The sequence below is a fragment of the Lactuca saligna genome, chromosome 3 (genome assembly GCF_052625555.1).
Source record: "Lactuca saligna cultivar CGN05327 chromosome 3, ASM5262555v1, whole genome shotgun sequence".
Lineage (NCBI taxonomy): Eukaryota > Viridiplantae > Streptophyta > Magnoliopsida > Asterales > Asteraceae > Lactuca > Lactuca saligna.
Window position 1 is genome coordinate 221,214,769 of NC_136419.1, and position 17,922 is coordinate 221,232,690.

Here is a 17,922-nt window from a genome sequence, read left to right on the forward strand (position 1 = left end):
GGTTCGATTACGCCTTTCTGCCACACCATTCAATTGTGGTGTCCTAGGTGGCGTCAATTGTGAAACTATTCCACACTCCTTGAGATAATTGTGGAATCCAAGACTTAGGTACTCTCCTTCTCGATCGGATCGAAGCATCTTGATCTTCCTGCCCAATTGATTCTCCACTTCATTCTTGAACTCTTTGAACTTTTCAAAAGTTTCTGACTTTTGCTTGATTAAGTAGATATACCCATATCTACTATAGTCATCGGTAAAAGTCACGTAGAAGCGGTTACCATCCTTCGTGGTAGATCTAAACGGTCCACACACATCGGTATGTATGAGGTCCAATAGACCCTCACCCCTTTCGTACGTACCAGCAAAGGGTGACTTAGTCATCTTTCCAAGTAAACAAGACTCGCATGTGTCATCTTCCCTAAGGTCGAATGACTCCAACACTCCATCCTTTTGGAGTTGGGCTATGCGTTTCTTGTTGACATGTCCAAGACGACAATGCCATAAGGATGCTTTATCCATACTGTTGGAAGAATCCAAGTACAAAACATCATTTCCTAAGTTATCAACAATCATAACAGTTTCATAAATTCCATTACATGGTATAGTTTCAAAGTAAAAGACACCATTTAGATAAGCTAAAATAGAACCATTCTCATTATTAAAAGAAAATCTAAAACCTTGTCTAAACAAACCATGAAAAGAAATGATGTTTCTAGCCATTTCTGGCGAATAGAAACAATTGTTCAAATCTAAAGATGAACTATTCCTAAGCACTAAAGAATACACTCCAATCTTGGTCACAGGCGACGATCTTCTGTTCCCCATGATTAGATTTATTCTTCCATGCTCCACGTCTCTACTTCTTCTTAGTCCCTGCACATTAGAACAAATGTGATAACCACAACCGGTATCAAGAACCCAAGAAGAATTGTGGGAATCATTAGATTTAATTGTATATATACCTGAGAAAGATGGCTTGATCTTTCCTTCCTTGATGGCTTGCAGGTATTCTAGGCAGCTTCTCTTCCAATGTCCTATCTTGTGGTAGTGGTGGCACTCTGCCTCCTTTGGATTAGAGCAGGGCTTAGCGGGATCAACTTTGGTCCCACTAGAAGAGGCACCATCTCGGGCTTTCACCTTGCGATGGTTCTTTGACGAAGCCTCCTCTTGTTTCCTTTTCCTTGTCCTATTGCCAAGACAGGAGCAGCGGGCGGATTGGGAGTTGGTGCAACAGACTTGTCCTTGAAGTTGCTCTCAGCGACCCTCAAGAGACCTTGGAGTTTGCTTAGGGTGACCTCTTCTTTATTCATGTGATAGGTCATCTTAAATTGATTGTAGCTCGGAGGCAAAGAGTGAAGCACCATGTCGATCGCCAAGTCTTCCCCAAAGTCAACATTTAACTTGCGAAGGCGGTCGACATACCTTTGCATCTTTTGCAAGTGCACGATAAGAGATTCTCCATGACCCATCTTAGCGGAAATCATGTTCGTGAAAATCTCATAACGCTCTTGTCTCGCGTTTTGATGGTATCGCTCCAATAAGTCTTGATGCATTTCGTACGAATACATGTCCTCGTAGAACTTTTGGAATTTGGAGTTCATAGTCGCGATCATGATGCAATGCACTTTCGTTGCATCACGCTCGTAAGTTTCGAAAGCGGTGATTTCGGCGGGAGTAGCGATTTCGGGGTTGATTTTCTCGAGCTTCTCATCGAGGACATACTCCTTATCCTCATAGCGAGCAATCGTGCGAATGTATCTTATCCATTCGCTAAAGTTCGTTCCATCAAAGGTGACCTTTTGACAAAGGCTCATCAAAGTGAAAGAACTTGCAGCAGCATTGTTAGCGTTCGACATCTACAAATAGAAAGGACAAAGATAGATTAGAATATGAATCCCTAATTATCACCCAATAAGAAGAATTAGGGCTAGGATCCAACAACAATATTTACACATTAGAAAAGGGGTGCCGTAATCTAATATGCAAACAATTTGAAGGTAAGTGAATGACGATTCACTAATTCTCCACCATGAAAAACATAGCTTTACTCCTTAATGTATTCAGAATTCCTAGGTTCGGATGAGATTCATTGAAACTTTTCAATGACATGTTTAAATCTCGATATACCCCTCTTGTTTGTGATTGGGATACCGAGGATCACAAAGCGGGTGTGAATTACCATGCAAATTCACATGGTGCCTTCATTGTAACGATCACCTATTCGATGTGCCGGTAAACCACACACGCTCCATCGAACTATGATAAACAATGAATCACCCTTTGCCACCTTCGCTTAGAACCAATTAGTGTGCCGGTAAACCACACACGCTCCACTAACTTCTTAGCAAGGTGTAAAGTGTAATTTCATGGGATTGCATCAATTCACTTTTCCTAAAGTAACTAAGATTGGGAAATTTTAATAAAACATGTATTTACTTTGTATTTCTTATTATACTTTTAATGAGAGGATGAGGTTGCCCTATCTTACCCGTTCGGCTAACGACCCTCCACCAATCAAGCGAGCGGTGGGTGTGAGTGTACACCCATTAAGCGCCATTTTATAGGCCGCAACCTTATACCCACCTTATAGACCGACTTCGTGAATGAGGCCTACTAACGGTAAGACTAGCATTTAAGTTATACATATATATATATTAATCTTGTAATATTATATTAGTATAGGGTTGTATTTTAAACTTGTAAAATTCTAGGGTTTGAAATTTAAATTGTCTAAATTAAAATTTTAATCACAAAACATAAATTTCAAAACTTGAGGACAAGTTTTATACATTTAAAACATAAAGGATCAAATAATAAATAATCAAAATCACATAATTATCTATATTTGATTAATAATTATCATATAAGGAAATCAAATATTTTATTAATTGATAATTATCTTCAATTAGATCAAAAATATAGTCATATATATCACAAAATCGGATTAGGGTTGATCTAATATGATTAAGGTAAGTTTCCATAAGATAAACAGGAAAAAATCCCGTTTTTGGCTAATCCTGACGCTCGGACTCGCCGAGTACACAAAGGGACTTGCCGAGTCAGGCCTACTCGCCGAGTCCACTTTGGAACTCGCCGAGTCCATGACTCAGAAACATGAAAATCAAAATTTTCAGTTTAGTTTCATACAATCAAGCAACAATTCAATGAAAACCAAGCTAGGCTCTGATACCACTGATGGGTTTTAGCCATAAGAACTTTCCTATGTGCGCATGCAAAACCCTAATGCTTGGATCTAGGCTTTCTAATCAAACATGCTTTGAATCCAAGACTTCTAATGACTATTTAGGTGTAATAACAATGTTGAAGTGTAACTATCAAACTATTTAGGTGTAATAACAATTTGAGGCTATCCCAAGCCCTAGAATTCGTCCATCCTCTATCCAATAAGGATTTACAGTCTAAAGTGTAACTATCAAACAATTGACAGTTTATACCCTCTTATTTAATTAATCTCCTTAAGTCACCAAATTAATGCTAATTAATCTATGACTTATATTAATCAAATAACTATATATTATTCTTTATATTATTCTCATAATATACTAATAATATTTACTCTTTCTTAATAAATCATCCTATCAAGTTGCTATGGTGAAGGCAACCCAAAAGGACCATGCCCAATCGGATCAAATACTTGCCTAATATAATTGCAGCCTTAGACACTATTCCAACAAAAACTACAACATTGCATAAGCTTATGGAGTTAGGAACGTAATTGTTAAATTTTGGGCTAAAATGTTGCTTTCTAAACTACGAAGACATTTTACGTGAAAATGTAATAAAAATAAAAGTTTTTGTTATCAATTAGTGTGTGCAACTATAGCATCCACTTTCATTTTTTCTTATATATTTTTATAGTATTTTACTACTTAAATAGATTTTAATATAATATTGAAAAAGACCATAGATACTATGGAATAAACAAATATATGAAAATATCCAATTATACTTTATATAATTTACAAAGTTAAAGTAAAATAATCTGAGATATTTTTTATCGATATAAAACAATAATATATTGTTAGTTTAGAATTTTATATGAAATGGTTAACCAAGAAACTTAAAATAAAGTAATATATTTTTTAAAATTATTTTCTATTTTCTTAAAACAAAACTATTATAAGTATTTCATAACTATAAAATAATGTTGAGAATTCTTATATATATTAAAGATGACCATCTTTATGAATAGTTCCGATTTACCGGTCATTAGCCCCACACCCGTAGGTAATCGATCCTTCTTCCTTCCACCGTTCCTTATCCAAACATTCTGTTCTTTTTCCTATTTCCTCCGATCGTCATCGCCACAACCATCCAATCCACCGTCTCCACTCTATCCATACCTTTACTCCAATGTTTCTCTCATCCGGTATCTTCTACAATCTTCTTGCTTTCGCTCCTCTCAAACGACCAACAACTCTTTGCTTCTTGCACAGAATGTCGAACCGGATGTGTCCACATGCCACCAACAAGCTCCCTAGAAAGCGAGTTTTAGAATCGTCGACCCCCACTACCGAATCTGCTCTTCGACTCTTTGATTCCATTATAACCGGCGCTGGCCACTCCACTTCCACCACAGAAGAGTCACCTGAAACGTTTGTCATTGTTCTCTGGTAGGTGGGCTTACAGTCGTCTTCCATCTCATTCTCTTTCAAACCGTTTTTTCCACATAGTAGGTTTCGATTTTGGTTTTAAGAAACATCTCAGGTACCGCTACCCAGTTTTTCCTCTTTCAATTTCGATTCATTTTTCGTGCTTCATATACTTCTGCCCCTTCTACCTCCCAATCAGTTGTTTACAGATTTCATTGCACTCACGAAATCTCACCGACGATGCCCTCCAAACAACCTGCTCTGTCGCCTTCTTGCATAACCCAGTTCGAAACTGAGGAGATATTGAAGATGAGTTCCAATCAACCACCGAAATCTGTTGTACTTCAACCGTATGTTCTTCTTGGGAAGCAAATCAATGTCGTGGATCGACAAATTCAGGGACGTCTACCTCGCCTATTAAGCGAAGGTAACACATACAGTTCAAATTATACAATTATGTTGTTAAATAACTTCGATTTCCTTCAAATTAGGGTTTAAAATCGACGAATTTCACTTTGTGTTCTGTTGCATGTGGTGGTTTCAGATAAGATATTGTTAAATTTAGTTATTCTTAAATCACATCTATTCTGTTTTTAACCGAAGTGGTAAATAATTCAAATTCCTACTTTACATTTTAATTTATTACTTTTTAAAAATCCAGTGTAAAAAGTAAACTGATTACAGGCTATGGTGGTGTTTGTTTGTTCATGCGATTGAAAAAAAGTCATAATTCATTGTTTGCAGGTTTACACAGATTTTTGTGCAGTTGTTTGACCAGTGGTGGTGAACATGCTTTGGTTGGATATGAAACAGCTTCTATTCACTAATCTTGATTGTCAATTTCCAATTTACTTAAAATGCTAAGCAATGTCGCTGTTCAAGTATGGTTCATTAATGGTGTTATAATTACATAATTAATAATTGAATTAGAGAGCTATATCACTCCACTAAAATTGCATATGCTTCATTTATGTGAAATTTAAAGTAACAAATGAGTTTGACCTATGAGAAACCTTCTATGATCCACCTTCAATCATGAACAAATTGACTAGGCACACAAAAGATGTCATGGTTTTGATCAACTGGTACTGGCTCTTTAGTCTCTCCTTTAATATCTTTTGATTGAAAGGGGCTATTAGTCATATGTTGATCTTTTTTCATCTATAATCTCATTTTTCTAGGTTTTGAATTTTCACCGAACGAACAGTACATTGCATCGTCTTCATTGGATTGTGAGGGTTTGTTGCTTTCACTTCTTTCCTGTAGGATCTTCTATCTAATGAGACTCATTTGATTCTATCTGATGGCAGCCAAAAACAAGCGATTGAATTTACAGGTAAATCATCTATTTTTCTTTCTCAAAATTTGACCCTTTTTTTGTTATTGTTAATTTGTTTGTGCTGATGACTCTTTTTGATACACATTTGACTAGCAGGAAAATAGTTGCACCACAGACGATTCTGGTCTCATTTTTTTTAATATTTTGTTTTTGTTACAAGTAAAATTACTATTATCGTTATTAATATAGAAATTTTTTGTAATTTTTGTCCTTCCTTTCTACTTGGAATTTTATGTCTACTATTGATGGAATGACTACCTACAACTATTTATTGTAGGATAATAACAATTTTGAAGTATTGAAAATTGCAACATCACATTTGACAACAAACACTATTAGACTGTTAATTTTGGGTGTCTGATTTTAATTTTCTATTTATCTGATTCTCTCAAGTGATTTCGATTTGTATTGCCTGTCCCTGCTGCTGTTGGTTTCGATTCCATCATAGAATCAGTGCAGCTAAAGCTTCAGCCACATCTTTAGTAACAAACACAAAATTTGTTGCAAGACTTATGTTTTTTATTTAAAGCTTATATGATTTCATACAAATAACTTTTTCTGATATTTTTTCTACAGGTATATATTTTTCTACCTTTGTTGTAGATTTTGCTCCATCAAATCATCAAAATTGGAATTGTACAGTATGTAAGTTTCCTCGTGAACAAAAAAATCTGTCTTTTTTTATTGCTATTTCTTGCTGATGATGAAAATAAAACATATTGTTTCATTCTTTAACAAATGATCTGTGACAACCCGATATTTCAACTCTTTGTAATGGCCTAATAGGTCAAGTATTGTAAACATTTTTGAGTTAATAAAATTAACTTTGATAATAAAATGTCCAAAAAGTTTCTATTTAAATTCTTCTATGTTTAAATCTCATTAAACCATGATCGTACGTAAAAAGAACGCCCAAATCCGATTTCGTATATTGAAGTTATGATTTTTCCAAGTTCAGCTTAGCAACAGACAGCTAAAAACTCGAAACGGAGATCGAGCGACATTTGGCCGGGATGACCTAAACGAGAATCGAAGGTCTCGACAATAGTATTTCAACGGTAAAAAGTCTGGCAAAAACCGACGTCAGATAAAGAAGTTATGAATTTTTAAAGAAATTCTTTAATCACGTCATTTTAATAAATAAATAATAAAAATAATTTCGGAATTTGCCAACGAAATCTAAACGAAAGTTGTAGATTGTAGTCTCACCTTCGCGGGGATATAAAGAACGTCGAAAACGGAGTTCGTATGAAGGAGATATGAATTTTTGAAGTTTGATAAATAATTTATCTATAATTTTTATTAAAAATTCGGTATTATCCGAAGAGGAGTCAGCCTAGGGCCGAGGTACGCGCCGCGTACCCTCGTACGCCTCGCGTACTCGAGGGCACGGCCTCGGATCGTCCACGTCGCCCTATGCGAAGCTACCCGACCCGCCGTCCCATCCGACCCGCTCCATCCGAAATACGTAAGCGATGACGTACGGGTACGCGCTGCGTACGCCCGTACGCCCCGCGTTCGGAGGCGGTTCAGCACCCCTATAAAAGGGATGCGAGCCTTTCCGAAAAAGTTGTTCATTTTCTCTCTTTCTTTCACGATCTTGCCTCGATTTCCGTGCCCGTTCAAACCCGAAGCTCTGGTCTTTTTGCTCAAGTCCCGAGAGTCGATTTTACTCCCGAGATTCTCGAGAATCCCGAGAACAATCCGTTTCCCGAGATGAAACTCTGCCCGATTTTCGATCTCGCTATCTTCAAACTCCCAAGTGAGTTCATACCCCTTTATTCAACCTTTGAAATGCTTTTAAATGTTTTAAATACTTTATAGGGGGGGGGGGGGGGGAATACACGTTAAACACTTATAGTTATTGCTTCGATCACATGTGATTAATAACTAGGAAACCAATGATTTTATCACTTTTCAAACTGTTTTACTTCAAAATGTTTTTCAAAATCTTTTACTTATCAAATGCTTTATTGTAAACTTTGTTTTACTACCTATAAATTTGCATGCCCATATATGTATAGCTGTATAAATAATGTTTAAAGGGCTTAGGAAAGCCACCTGTCCTATTTCCTTTTCCTCGATTTGGATGTGGTCTGGTGGAATTTTGGGTGACCATCCGAGGGTCGTTTCAATATTAGTTATATATCATATATACATGTATTGACATAAAAGTACTTTCATATTCATACTTATCAGCACCTCGTTAGTAAGTTACCATCGGGGTAACACGGGATCATACTACTACAATTTCTAGATCAACGAGTCAGTTCATTCAGGAGTCAATACTTATTACTAAGAGAACATATACAACGATACTAGAACAAGTAACATTATATTGCATATACACGAATACGTTAACAATTGTGATCCACTGTATGGGAGCATGTCTTAATTGACATGACCCGAGTTGTAGCCAAAGTCTCTTGGAGGGAGAGCGTGAGTTTGCGTATAGATCTATACTGGATTGACTATCCTACACCTCGCTGCTAGCTACAGTGGGACCGACAGGTCTGCGGGTGCCAAACGTCATACCTTATTTTTCGACTATACGTTGTCGATGTTACCAGTCGATAGTATGGTGCAATTTATCACACGATACCTTAATATAAACCCGGTTTAAGGTAGTTAGTACAACAGTAGTTCATATAAAACAAAACTACCATACTACAATAATTTACCCATTACATTTTGGTGATAACCTCACTTAAACTTTAATGTACAAACTATATTTTGTTAAATGATAGTTACACTTGGGAAATTACACACTTTTACATCAAACGAGCATACAAAACAGTTAAGCCTTGGTAGAGGGCTACTTTAACAGAAAATATAGGTTTTTCTGAGAGATTCAAACTTTTACAAACACTTACATACATTTACAACTCATACTTGCAACAGGTTCAAACGTTTTGATAACAAACCTCGACACTAAAATATTTATGAATTCACCAGCTTAATGCTGATAAACTCTTTCAAAATAACTTGTATTCTCAGGTCATCAGTAGTCAGGTACCGATGCTAGCTTTTGAGAAGATGGAGCGCATTCAAGACTCATCATACTATTTTGATTTAAATTATATTTTTGGTGTCTAAAACTGTACGGAACACGCTTGTATTAAAATTTTATATTTAACGCAATGGATGATGTTGTTTGCTTATTTACATTTACTGTGTTGTGATACTTTACATGACGTCCTCCGCCCCAGAACGTTTCCGCTATTCTTGGTTTTGGGGTGTGACAGATTGGTATCAGAGCATTGTTTATAGTGAAGCAACTATATCAACCCATAAAAGATATACTAAACTATAAACCCATTTGGGATTAAAACACTCTGACCAAGAGTCTATACTTTAAATACTAAAATAGTTAATTAAGTATACTAGTCTGCATTCATACTAAAACCAGTGTCACAACGACAAGAACAAGAGTATTACGATTGTTAAATATCACAGGTAAGCTAGGGGATGTATGGTCAGTCCTGGGAATGGCATAGCCTGATCAACTATGCTGGTCCGAGGAGTGATTAGCATATGCCCTAGAATAGTTGTGATGTGTTAACAAGTCTAAAAACTTACCAACAATGCCACAAAAAGATCAGTGAAACTTAAACTTAAAATACTATAGGTGTATTTTGTACTATTAACTACATACATACTATATCTTTATACCTCTCTTCTCGCGTAGATTTAAATGGCTGGATTCCATCACGACGACCCGTACTTTCCAAATGAAGGCAACATAGGAATGCTCGAAGCAGAGTCTGACAATGAACACCAAATTCCGTTGGATGATCATCAAGCTGAAGGCTTCTCAGATGGATCAGACTCTGAGCCTGAAGTCAACAACCTACCGCTCGTAGGTCAACCCCCGAACAACAACCCTCGACCAGCTTTTCCAGGTCCTACTCCCTTATGGGCAAACAACTTGAATCGTTGGAGTGATGAACAGGGTCAACCCTTACCATACTTTGGGGACCGAAGCTTTTACAACGTCAACAATGGTGGCTCTGCTGACCGAGCCCTACCTGTCATTATCCGTAGAATAGCTCGTAATGTCGAGCAAGGTAGAGCAGCCATCGACCGGGTCATGGAGATTGATGCCAAATCAGGTGTCAACACAGTCTGCATCCGCCGTCTTGAAGAAGACATGGAACGGACCCGGAGAACCAATGAAACCCTACAGCAACATCTGGTTGCCTCTCAAGCTGAAGTCATGGAACTCCGAGCTCGTCAAAGTGCTCATGAGCAACACCTTCAAGAGGTGGTTCGTCAAATGAGAGACCTTAGGGTTCTCCCGAGGAATATTCATCGCCGTTAGATGATGTCTAGTACATCATTATCTTTAGGGTTAAGGATTAGCCTTTAACATCTGTGCTCTCAGTAGCACTTATCTGTAAAATATTCCTAACTTTCAGTACTCTAATTAGGAATCTAAGAACTGTCAAACTTTTCTATATGGTATGATGTAAGACCTACTGTTAGGTCGATTTTTCCTTGAACTTATTACATCAGTAATACCAGTATTATTGAAATCTATCTAAATTGTGGGAAAAATCTATACACTTGTGTTTTCCTACTAATATTTCTTGTTGTGATTTCAAACACTCATTCAACTGTTGGGCTATGCTTAGTTAGTCCATGTATCACTCTCACGTTGCTTACAAAATGATTCTTACCATTTTTCTTACCTTTATAAACTTATAGCTGAAAGATGCCTCCTCGCAAATCTCCCAGGAATAATCCTGCACCACCACCTCCTTTGCCTCCGGTCATCGATACTGCAGCCCTAAATGCTGCCGTAGCTGCAGCAGTGGCAACTGCCATGGCTCAGTATCACTCTTCTGATGCCAGCAGAGGTGGAACCCCTGTGGAATCAATCCCGGTTGAAACCCCTGTGCGCTCGAGAGAGTGCTCTTACAAGGATTTCACCAACTGCAAGCTGAAGTCCTTTCATGGGACCGGCATAGTCATTGCTCTCTTGCAATGGTTTGAGAAGACTGAAGCGGTCTTCGAAATATGTTCATGCCCTGCTGCAAGCAAAGTGAAATATGCCGCATGCACCTTTGAAGGAAAGGCCCTGACGTGGTGGAACGACCACGTTAAATCTCTAACTCTTGTCGTAGCCAACGACCTAGGCTGGGAAACGATGAAAGACCTCATGATTGAGGAATACTGCCCGAGGGGCGAGATTCAGAAACTAGAGCAGGAGCTTTGGAGCCTGACCATGAAGGGCACCAACATTGTCGCTTACACCGCCAGATTCAACGAACTGGTGGCCCTCTGCCCTAATATGGTTCCCACTGAAGGGAAAAAGATCGAAAGATACATATGGGGGCTTGTGCCTCCGTATCAAGGGAATGTTCTAGCATCAAACCCCGCTACCTTCGACAGTGCCAAACGATTGGCACAACGACTCATTGACCATGGAGTCAAAACCCCTGTAACCACAACCACCCTAGCCATCCCAGAACTCTCCAAAACCGCTGATACTAAGCGGAAATTCTGGGATGAAAAGAAGAAGCAACAGGCTGCCAAAAAGCAGCAAATTGTGGCAATACATGCCGCAATAACCCCTGCTGTTGCTACTACTACTCCGGTGGGTGGGTACGCTGGAAGTTCGCCCAAGTGCAACAAATGCAACTACCACCACAATGGCCCCTGCCATGAAATGCAGTGCTCTAACTGCCACAGGAGAGGACACACAGTCCATTTCTGTAAATCTCCGGCGAGACCGATCACCCAAGTCCCCGGCTCTGGCGCGAGCCCGACCTGCTATGGATGTGGCGAAACAGGCCACTATAAGAGGGACTGCCCCAAGGCGAAAAATGCTGGCGGAGCAGGGAGGGTACTAGCGATAGGCCACAGAGAAGCAGTTGCTGACCCGACAATGGTGACTGGTACGTTCCTCCTCGATGACTCCTATGCATGCATTCTATTCGATAGTGGAGCGGAGCGAAGCTTCGTAAACCATAAATTTACTCGCATGCTTAATCAACCACCGCATGCACTCAAAGAACTATTCACAGTAGAAATGGCTAATGGAAAAATTGAAAGTACGAGTAGCATATATTTAGGTTGTACCCTAACTCTAGATAACCATTCATTCCCAATCGACCTCATGCCAGTCTCAATAAAAAGTTTCGACGTTATCATTGGCATGGATTGGTTAAGCCTTCATCGCGCTGACATCATGTGCTACGAGAAAGCAGTCCGTCTAAACCTTCCGTCTAACGAAACTCTTATAGTCTATGGCGACAAACCCGGTGCAAGTCTTCGCATCATATCAAGTATTCAAGCACAGAAGTATTTGCGTAAGGAATACCATGCATTCCTTGCTCACGTCGTCGACACGAGCCTCGAAACGAAAGGACTAAAGAACATCCCTGTAGTGAGTGACTTCCCCGACATTTTCCCAGAAGAACTACCCGGGTTACCTCCGCAACGACATGTCGAGTTCAGAATCGACTTAGTCCCAGGAGCTACCCCAGTAGCCAAGTCGCCCTACCGTTTAGCACCAGCTGAGATGCAGGAACTCTCTGGTCAACTTAACGAACTACTCAGCAAGGGCTTTATAAGACCGACTTTCTCACCTTGGGTAGCACCGGTCTTGTTCGTTAAGAAGAAAGACAGATCATTCTGTATGTGTATTGACTACAGAGAACTCAACAAACTAACGGTCAAAAATCGTTACCCTCTGCCTCGCATAGATGATCTATTCGACCAACTGCAAGGGGCGAACTATTTTTCTAAGATTGATCTGAGATCCGGATATCACCAGTTACGAGTGCTAGAGGAGGATGTGCCGAAGACAGCCTTCCGAACTCGTTACGGACATTACGAGTTCGTGGTGATGCCATTCGGATTGACCAATGTGCCCGCAGTCTTCATGGATCTGATGAATAGAGTATGCCGACCTTATTTGGATAAGTTCGTCATCATTTTCATTGACGACATCCTGATCTACTCCCGAAGTAAGAAAGAGCATGGCGATCACCTGCGACAAGTTCTAGAGACATTACGAAAAGAGAAGCTTTATGCGAAGTTCAAGAAATGTGAATTTTGGATTCGGAGAGTCGAATTCTTAGGACACGTGGTAAGCGAAGAGGGAATCCACGTGGACCCATCCAAAATTAAAGCCATTGAGAACTGGTCAGCACCAAGACGCCGACAGAAATTCGTCAATTTCTAGGTCTTGCTGGCTACTACCGCATATTCATTCAGAACTTCTCCCGAATAGCGAAACCTCTTACAACCCTGACCCAGAAAGGCGTGGCCTTTGACTGGGAAGAGAAACAAGAAAGAGTGTTCCAAACGCTCAAACAAGCCTTGTGCACCGCACCAATACTATCCCTTCCCGAAGGGATAGAAGACTTCGTAGTCTATTGCGATGCATCGAACCAAGGGCTCGGGTGTGTTTTGATGCAGCGAGGTAAGGTCATCGCCTACGCCTCGAGACAGTTGAAGACACACGAGGTTAACTACATGACCCACGATCTTGAACTAGGAGCAGTGGTGTTTGCTCTGAAGATCTGGAGACATTACTTGTATGGAACGAAGAGCACTATCTTTACCGACCACAAGAGTTTACAACACATTTTCGATCAAAAGGAGCTCACATGAGACAACGACGGTGGGTCGAGCTACTCAGTGATTACGAATGCGATATTCGTTATCATCCGGGTAAAGCCAACGTAGTAGCAGACGCCCTAAGTCGGAAGGAATATTCTGGTCGCAAAATCAAGTCATTGTCAATAACGATCCATTCACACTTGTCTAATCAAATTCAGGCGGCCCAACTTGAAGCCATGAAACCTGAAAAGGTGACAAGTGAATCCCTCAGAGGAATGGACAAGAATTTAGAAGCCAAGGGTGACGGAGCCTTATATTTCATGGATCAGATCTGGACACCGAAACACGGTGGTTTCCGAGACTTGGTCATGACCGAGGCGCACAACACTCGGTATTCCGTCCACCCAGGTTCAGATAAGATGTATCTGGATCTTAAAAAGCTATACTGGTGGCCTAATATGAAAGCAGAGATTGCTACCTTCGTGAGTAAATGCCTTACTTGCGCAAAGGTTAAGGTCGAGTACCAGAAGCCCTCTGGTTTATTGCAACAATCAGAGATCCCAGAATGGAAGTGGGAGCGGATCACTATGGATTTCATAACCAAGTTGCCCAAGACAGCGGGTGGACTTGATACCATATGGGTCATCGTCGATAGATTGACCAAGTCTGCACACTTCCTACCTATCAAAGAAACCGACGAGATGGAGAAACTTACGAGAACATACATTAGGGAAATCGTACGGCTACATGGTGTACCTATGTCCATTATCTCCGATAGAGATAGTAGGTTTACCACAAGATTTTGGCAATCACTACAAACATTCCCTAAGAACAAGGCTAGACATGAGCACAACCTACCATCCTCAGACCGACGGACAGAGTGAGAGGACCATCCAAACACTGGAAGATATGTTGCGAGCCTGTGTGATTGACTTTGGGAAGGCATGGGATACTCATTTACCCCTTGTCGAGTTTTCCTATAATAACAGTTATCACACGAGCATCAAGGCTGCTCCATTTGAAGCCCTCTACGGCCGAAAGTGCAGATCCCCTCTGTGCTGGGCTGAGGTGGGTGATACCCAACTAGCAAGGGGGCAAGCTTCCGACATTACTCTTACCGGTCCGGAAATCATTCGGGAAACGACAGAGAAAATCGTTCAAATCCGTGAACGATTGAAAGCCTCTAGAGACCGACAGAAGAGCTACGCAGATAAACGAAGGAAACCTTTGGAATTTCAGGTGGGAGACCGAGTCCTTCTCAAAGTCTCACCCTGGAAGGGCTTGATACGCTTCGGCAAGCGTGGGAAGCTTAATCCGAGGTACATAGGGCCTTTCGAAATTCTTGCAAGAGTCGGCCCCGTAGCTTACAAACTCGATCTACCAGGCGCACTTCGTAACGTACATTCTACATTCCACGTATCTAACTTGAAAAAGTGTCTATCCGACGAGACTCTCGTAATCCCACTCGACGAGATCGAGATCAACGAGAGCCTCAATTTTGTAGAAGAACCAGTAGAAATCATGGATTGAGAGGTCAAGCAAACAAAACAAAGTCGCATACCCATCGTGAAGGTTCGCTGGAACGCTAAGCAGGGACCTGAATTCACATGTGACAACCCGATATTTCAACTCTTTGTAATGGCCTAATAGGTCAAGTATTGTAAACATTTTTGAGTTAATAAAATTAACTTTGATAATAAAATGTCCAAAAAGTTTCTATTTAAATTCTTCTATGTTTAAATCTCATTAAACCATGATCGTACGTAAAAAGAACGCCCAAATCCGACTTCGTATATTGAAGTTATGATTTTTCCAAGTTCAGCTTAGCAACAGACAGCTAAAAACTCGAAACGGAGATCGAGCGACATTTGGCCGGGATGACCTAAACGAGAATCGAAGGTCTCGACAATAGTATTTCAACGGTAAAAAGTCTGGCAAAAACCGACGTCAGATAAAGAAGTTATGAATTTTTAAAGAAATTCTTTAATCACGTCATTTTAATAAATAAATAATAAAAATAATTTCGGAATTTGCCAACGGAATCTAAACGAAAGTTGTAGATTGTAGTCTCACCTTCGCGGGGATATAAAGAACGTCGAAAACGGAGTTCGTATGAAGGAGATATGAATTTTTGAAGTTTGATAAATAATTTATATATAATTTTTATTAAAAATTCGGTATTATCCGAAGAGGAGTCAGCCTAGGGCCGAGGTACGCGGCGCGTACCCTCGTACGCCCCGCGTACTCGAGGGCACGGCCTCGGATCGTCCACGTCGCCCTATGCGAAGCTACCCGACCCGCCGTCTCATCCGACCCGCTCCAGTCGAAATACGTAAGCGATGACGTACGGGTACGCGCTGCGTACGCCCGTACGCCCCGCGTTCGGAGGCGGTTCAGCACCCCTATAAAAGGGATGCGAGCCTTTCCGAAAAAGTTGTTCATTTTCTCTCTTTCTCTCACGATCTTGCCTCGATTTCTGTGCCCGTTCAAACCCGAAGCTCTGGTCTTTTTGCTCAAGTCCCGAGAGTCGATTTTACTCCCGAGATTCTCGAGAATCCCGAGAACAATCCGTTTCCCGAGATGAAACTCTGCCCGGTTTTTGATCTCGCTATCTTCAAACTCCCAAGTGAGTTCATACCCCTTTATTCAACCTTTGAAATGCTTTTAAATGTTTTAAATACTTTATGGGGGGGGGGGGGGGGGGGGGGGGGAATACACGTTAAACACTTATAGTTATTGCTTCGATCACATGTGATTGCATTAATCACATGTGATTAATAACTAGGAAACCAATGATTTTATCACTGTTCAAACTGTTTTACTTCAAAATGTTTTACAAACTCTTTTACTTATCAAATGCTTTATTGTAAACTTTGTTTTACTACCTATAAATTTGCATGCCCATATATGTATAGCTGTATAAATAATGTTTAAAGGGCTTAGGAAAGCCACCTGTCCTATTTCCTTTTCCTCGATTTGGATGTGGTCTGGTGGAATTTCGGGTGACCATCCGAGGGTCGTTTCAATATTAGTTATATATCATATATACATGTATTGACATAAAAGTACTTCCATATTCATACTTATCAGCACCTCGTTAGTAAGTTACCATCGGGGTAACACGGGATCATACTACTACAATTTCTAGATCAACGAGTCAGTTCATTCAGGAGTCAATACTTATTACTAAGAGAACATATACAACGATACTAGAACAAGTAACATTATATTGCATATACACGAATACGTTAACAATTGTGATCCACTGTATGGGAGCATGTCTTAATTGACATGACCCGAGTTGTAGCCAGAATCTCTTGGAGGGAGAGCGTGAGTTTGCGTATAGATCTATACTGGATTGACTATCCTACACCTCGCTGCTAGCTACAGTGGGACCGACAGGTCTGCGGGTGCCAAACGTCATACCTTATTTTTCGACTATACGTTGTCGATGTTACCAGTCGATAGTATGGTGCAATTTATCACACGATACCTTAATATAAACCCGGTTTAAGGTAGTTAGTACAGCAGTAGTTCATATAAAACAAAACTACCATACTACAATAATTTACCCATTACATTTTGGTGATAACCTCACTTAAACTTTAATGTACAAACTATATTTTGTTAAATGATAGTTACACTTGGGAAATTACACACTTTTACATCAAACGAGCATACAAAACAGTTAAGCCTTGGTAGAGGGCTACTTTAACAGAAAATATAGGTTTTTCTGAGAGATTCAAACTTTTACAAACACTTACATACATTTACAACTCATACTTGCAACAGGTTCAAACGTTTTGATAACAAACCTCGACACTAAAATATTTATGAATTCACCAGCTTAATGCTGATAAACTCTTTCAAAATAACTTGTATTCTCAGGTCATCAGTAGTCAGGTACCGATACTAGCTTTTGAGAAGATGGAGCGCATTCAAGACTCATCATACTATTTTGATTTAAATTATATTTTTGGTGTCTAAAACTGTACGGAACACGCTTGTATTAAAATTTTATATTTAACGCAATGGATGATGTTGTTTGCTTATTTACATTTACTGTGTTGTGATACTTTACATGACGTCCTCCGTCCCAGAACGTTTCCGTCATTCTTGGTTTTGGGGTGTGACATGATCATTAAAGTCTTTACAACTGTTCTACCTGTGATTCTTGAACACATGTATTTCATTGTATGGATATTAACATCAATTTTTTAAACCATTCATTTGTTAGAAGAACTCACGAAAGATAATGAAAATTTATGATTTACACTGTCACCTAGTACCATTTTTTGTTTTCTATTTTTTTAATTATATCTTCTAGAATGAAATCATATTTCTAGGTATTTTCACATTCATCCAGTAGTATCACGTCCATGTGCATCAATCTACTGT

The 17,922-nt window shown here is 39.7% G+C and overlaps 1 long non-coding RNA gene across 7 annotated transcripts; it reads left to right on the forward strand.

Annotated features, from left to right (window-relative positions):
- Positions 1-4,207: 4,207 nt before the first annotated feature.
- Positions 4,208-17,576, forward strand: LOC145037853 (uncharacterized). 7 transcript variants are annotated; one of them, XR_013679028.1, is made up of 4 exons: positions 4,208-5,040; positions 5,358-5,949; positions 6,529-6,597; positions 17,413-17,576. It is a non-coding gene; the product is annotated as an uncharacterized LOC145037853 (long non-coding RNA). The 7 variants fall into 7 exon arrangements; XR_013679027.1 differs by lacking the exon at positions 17,413-17,576 and adding an exon at positions 9,641-10,318; XR_013679026.1 differs by lacking the exon at positions 17,413-17,576 and adding an exon at positions 8,950-9,117.
- Positions 17,577-17,922: the final 346 nt, after the last annotated feature.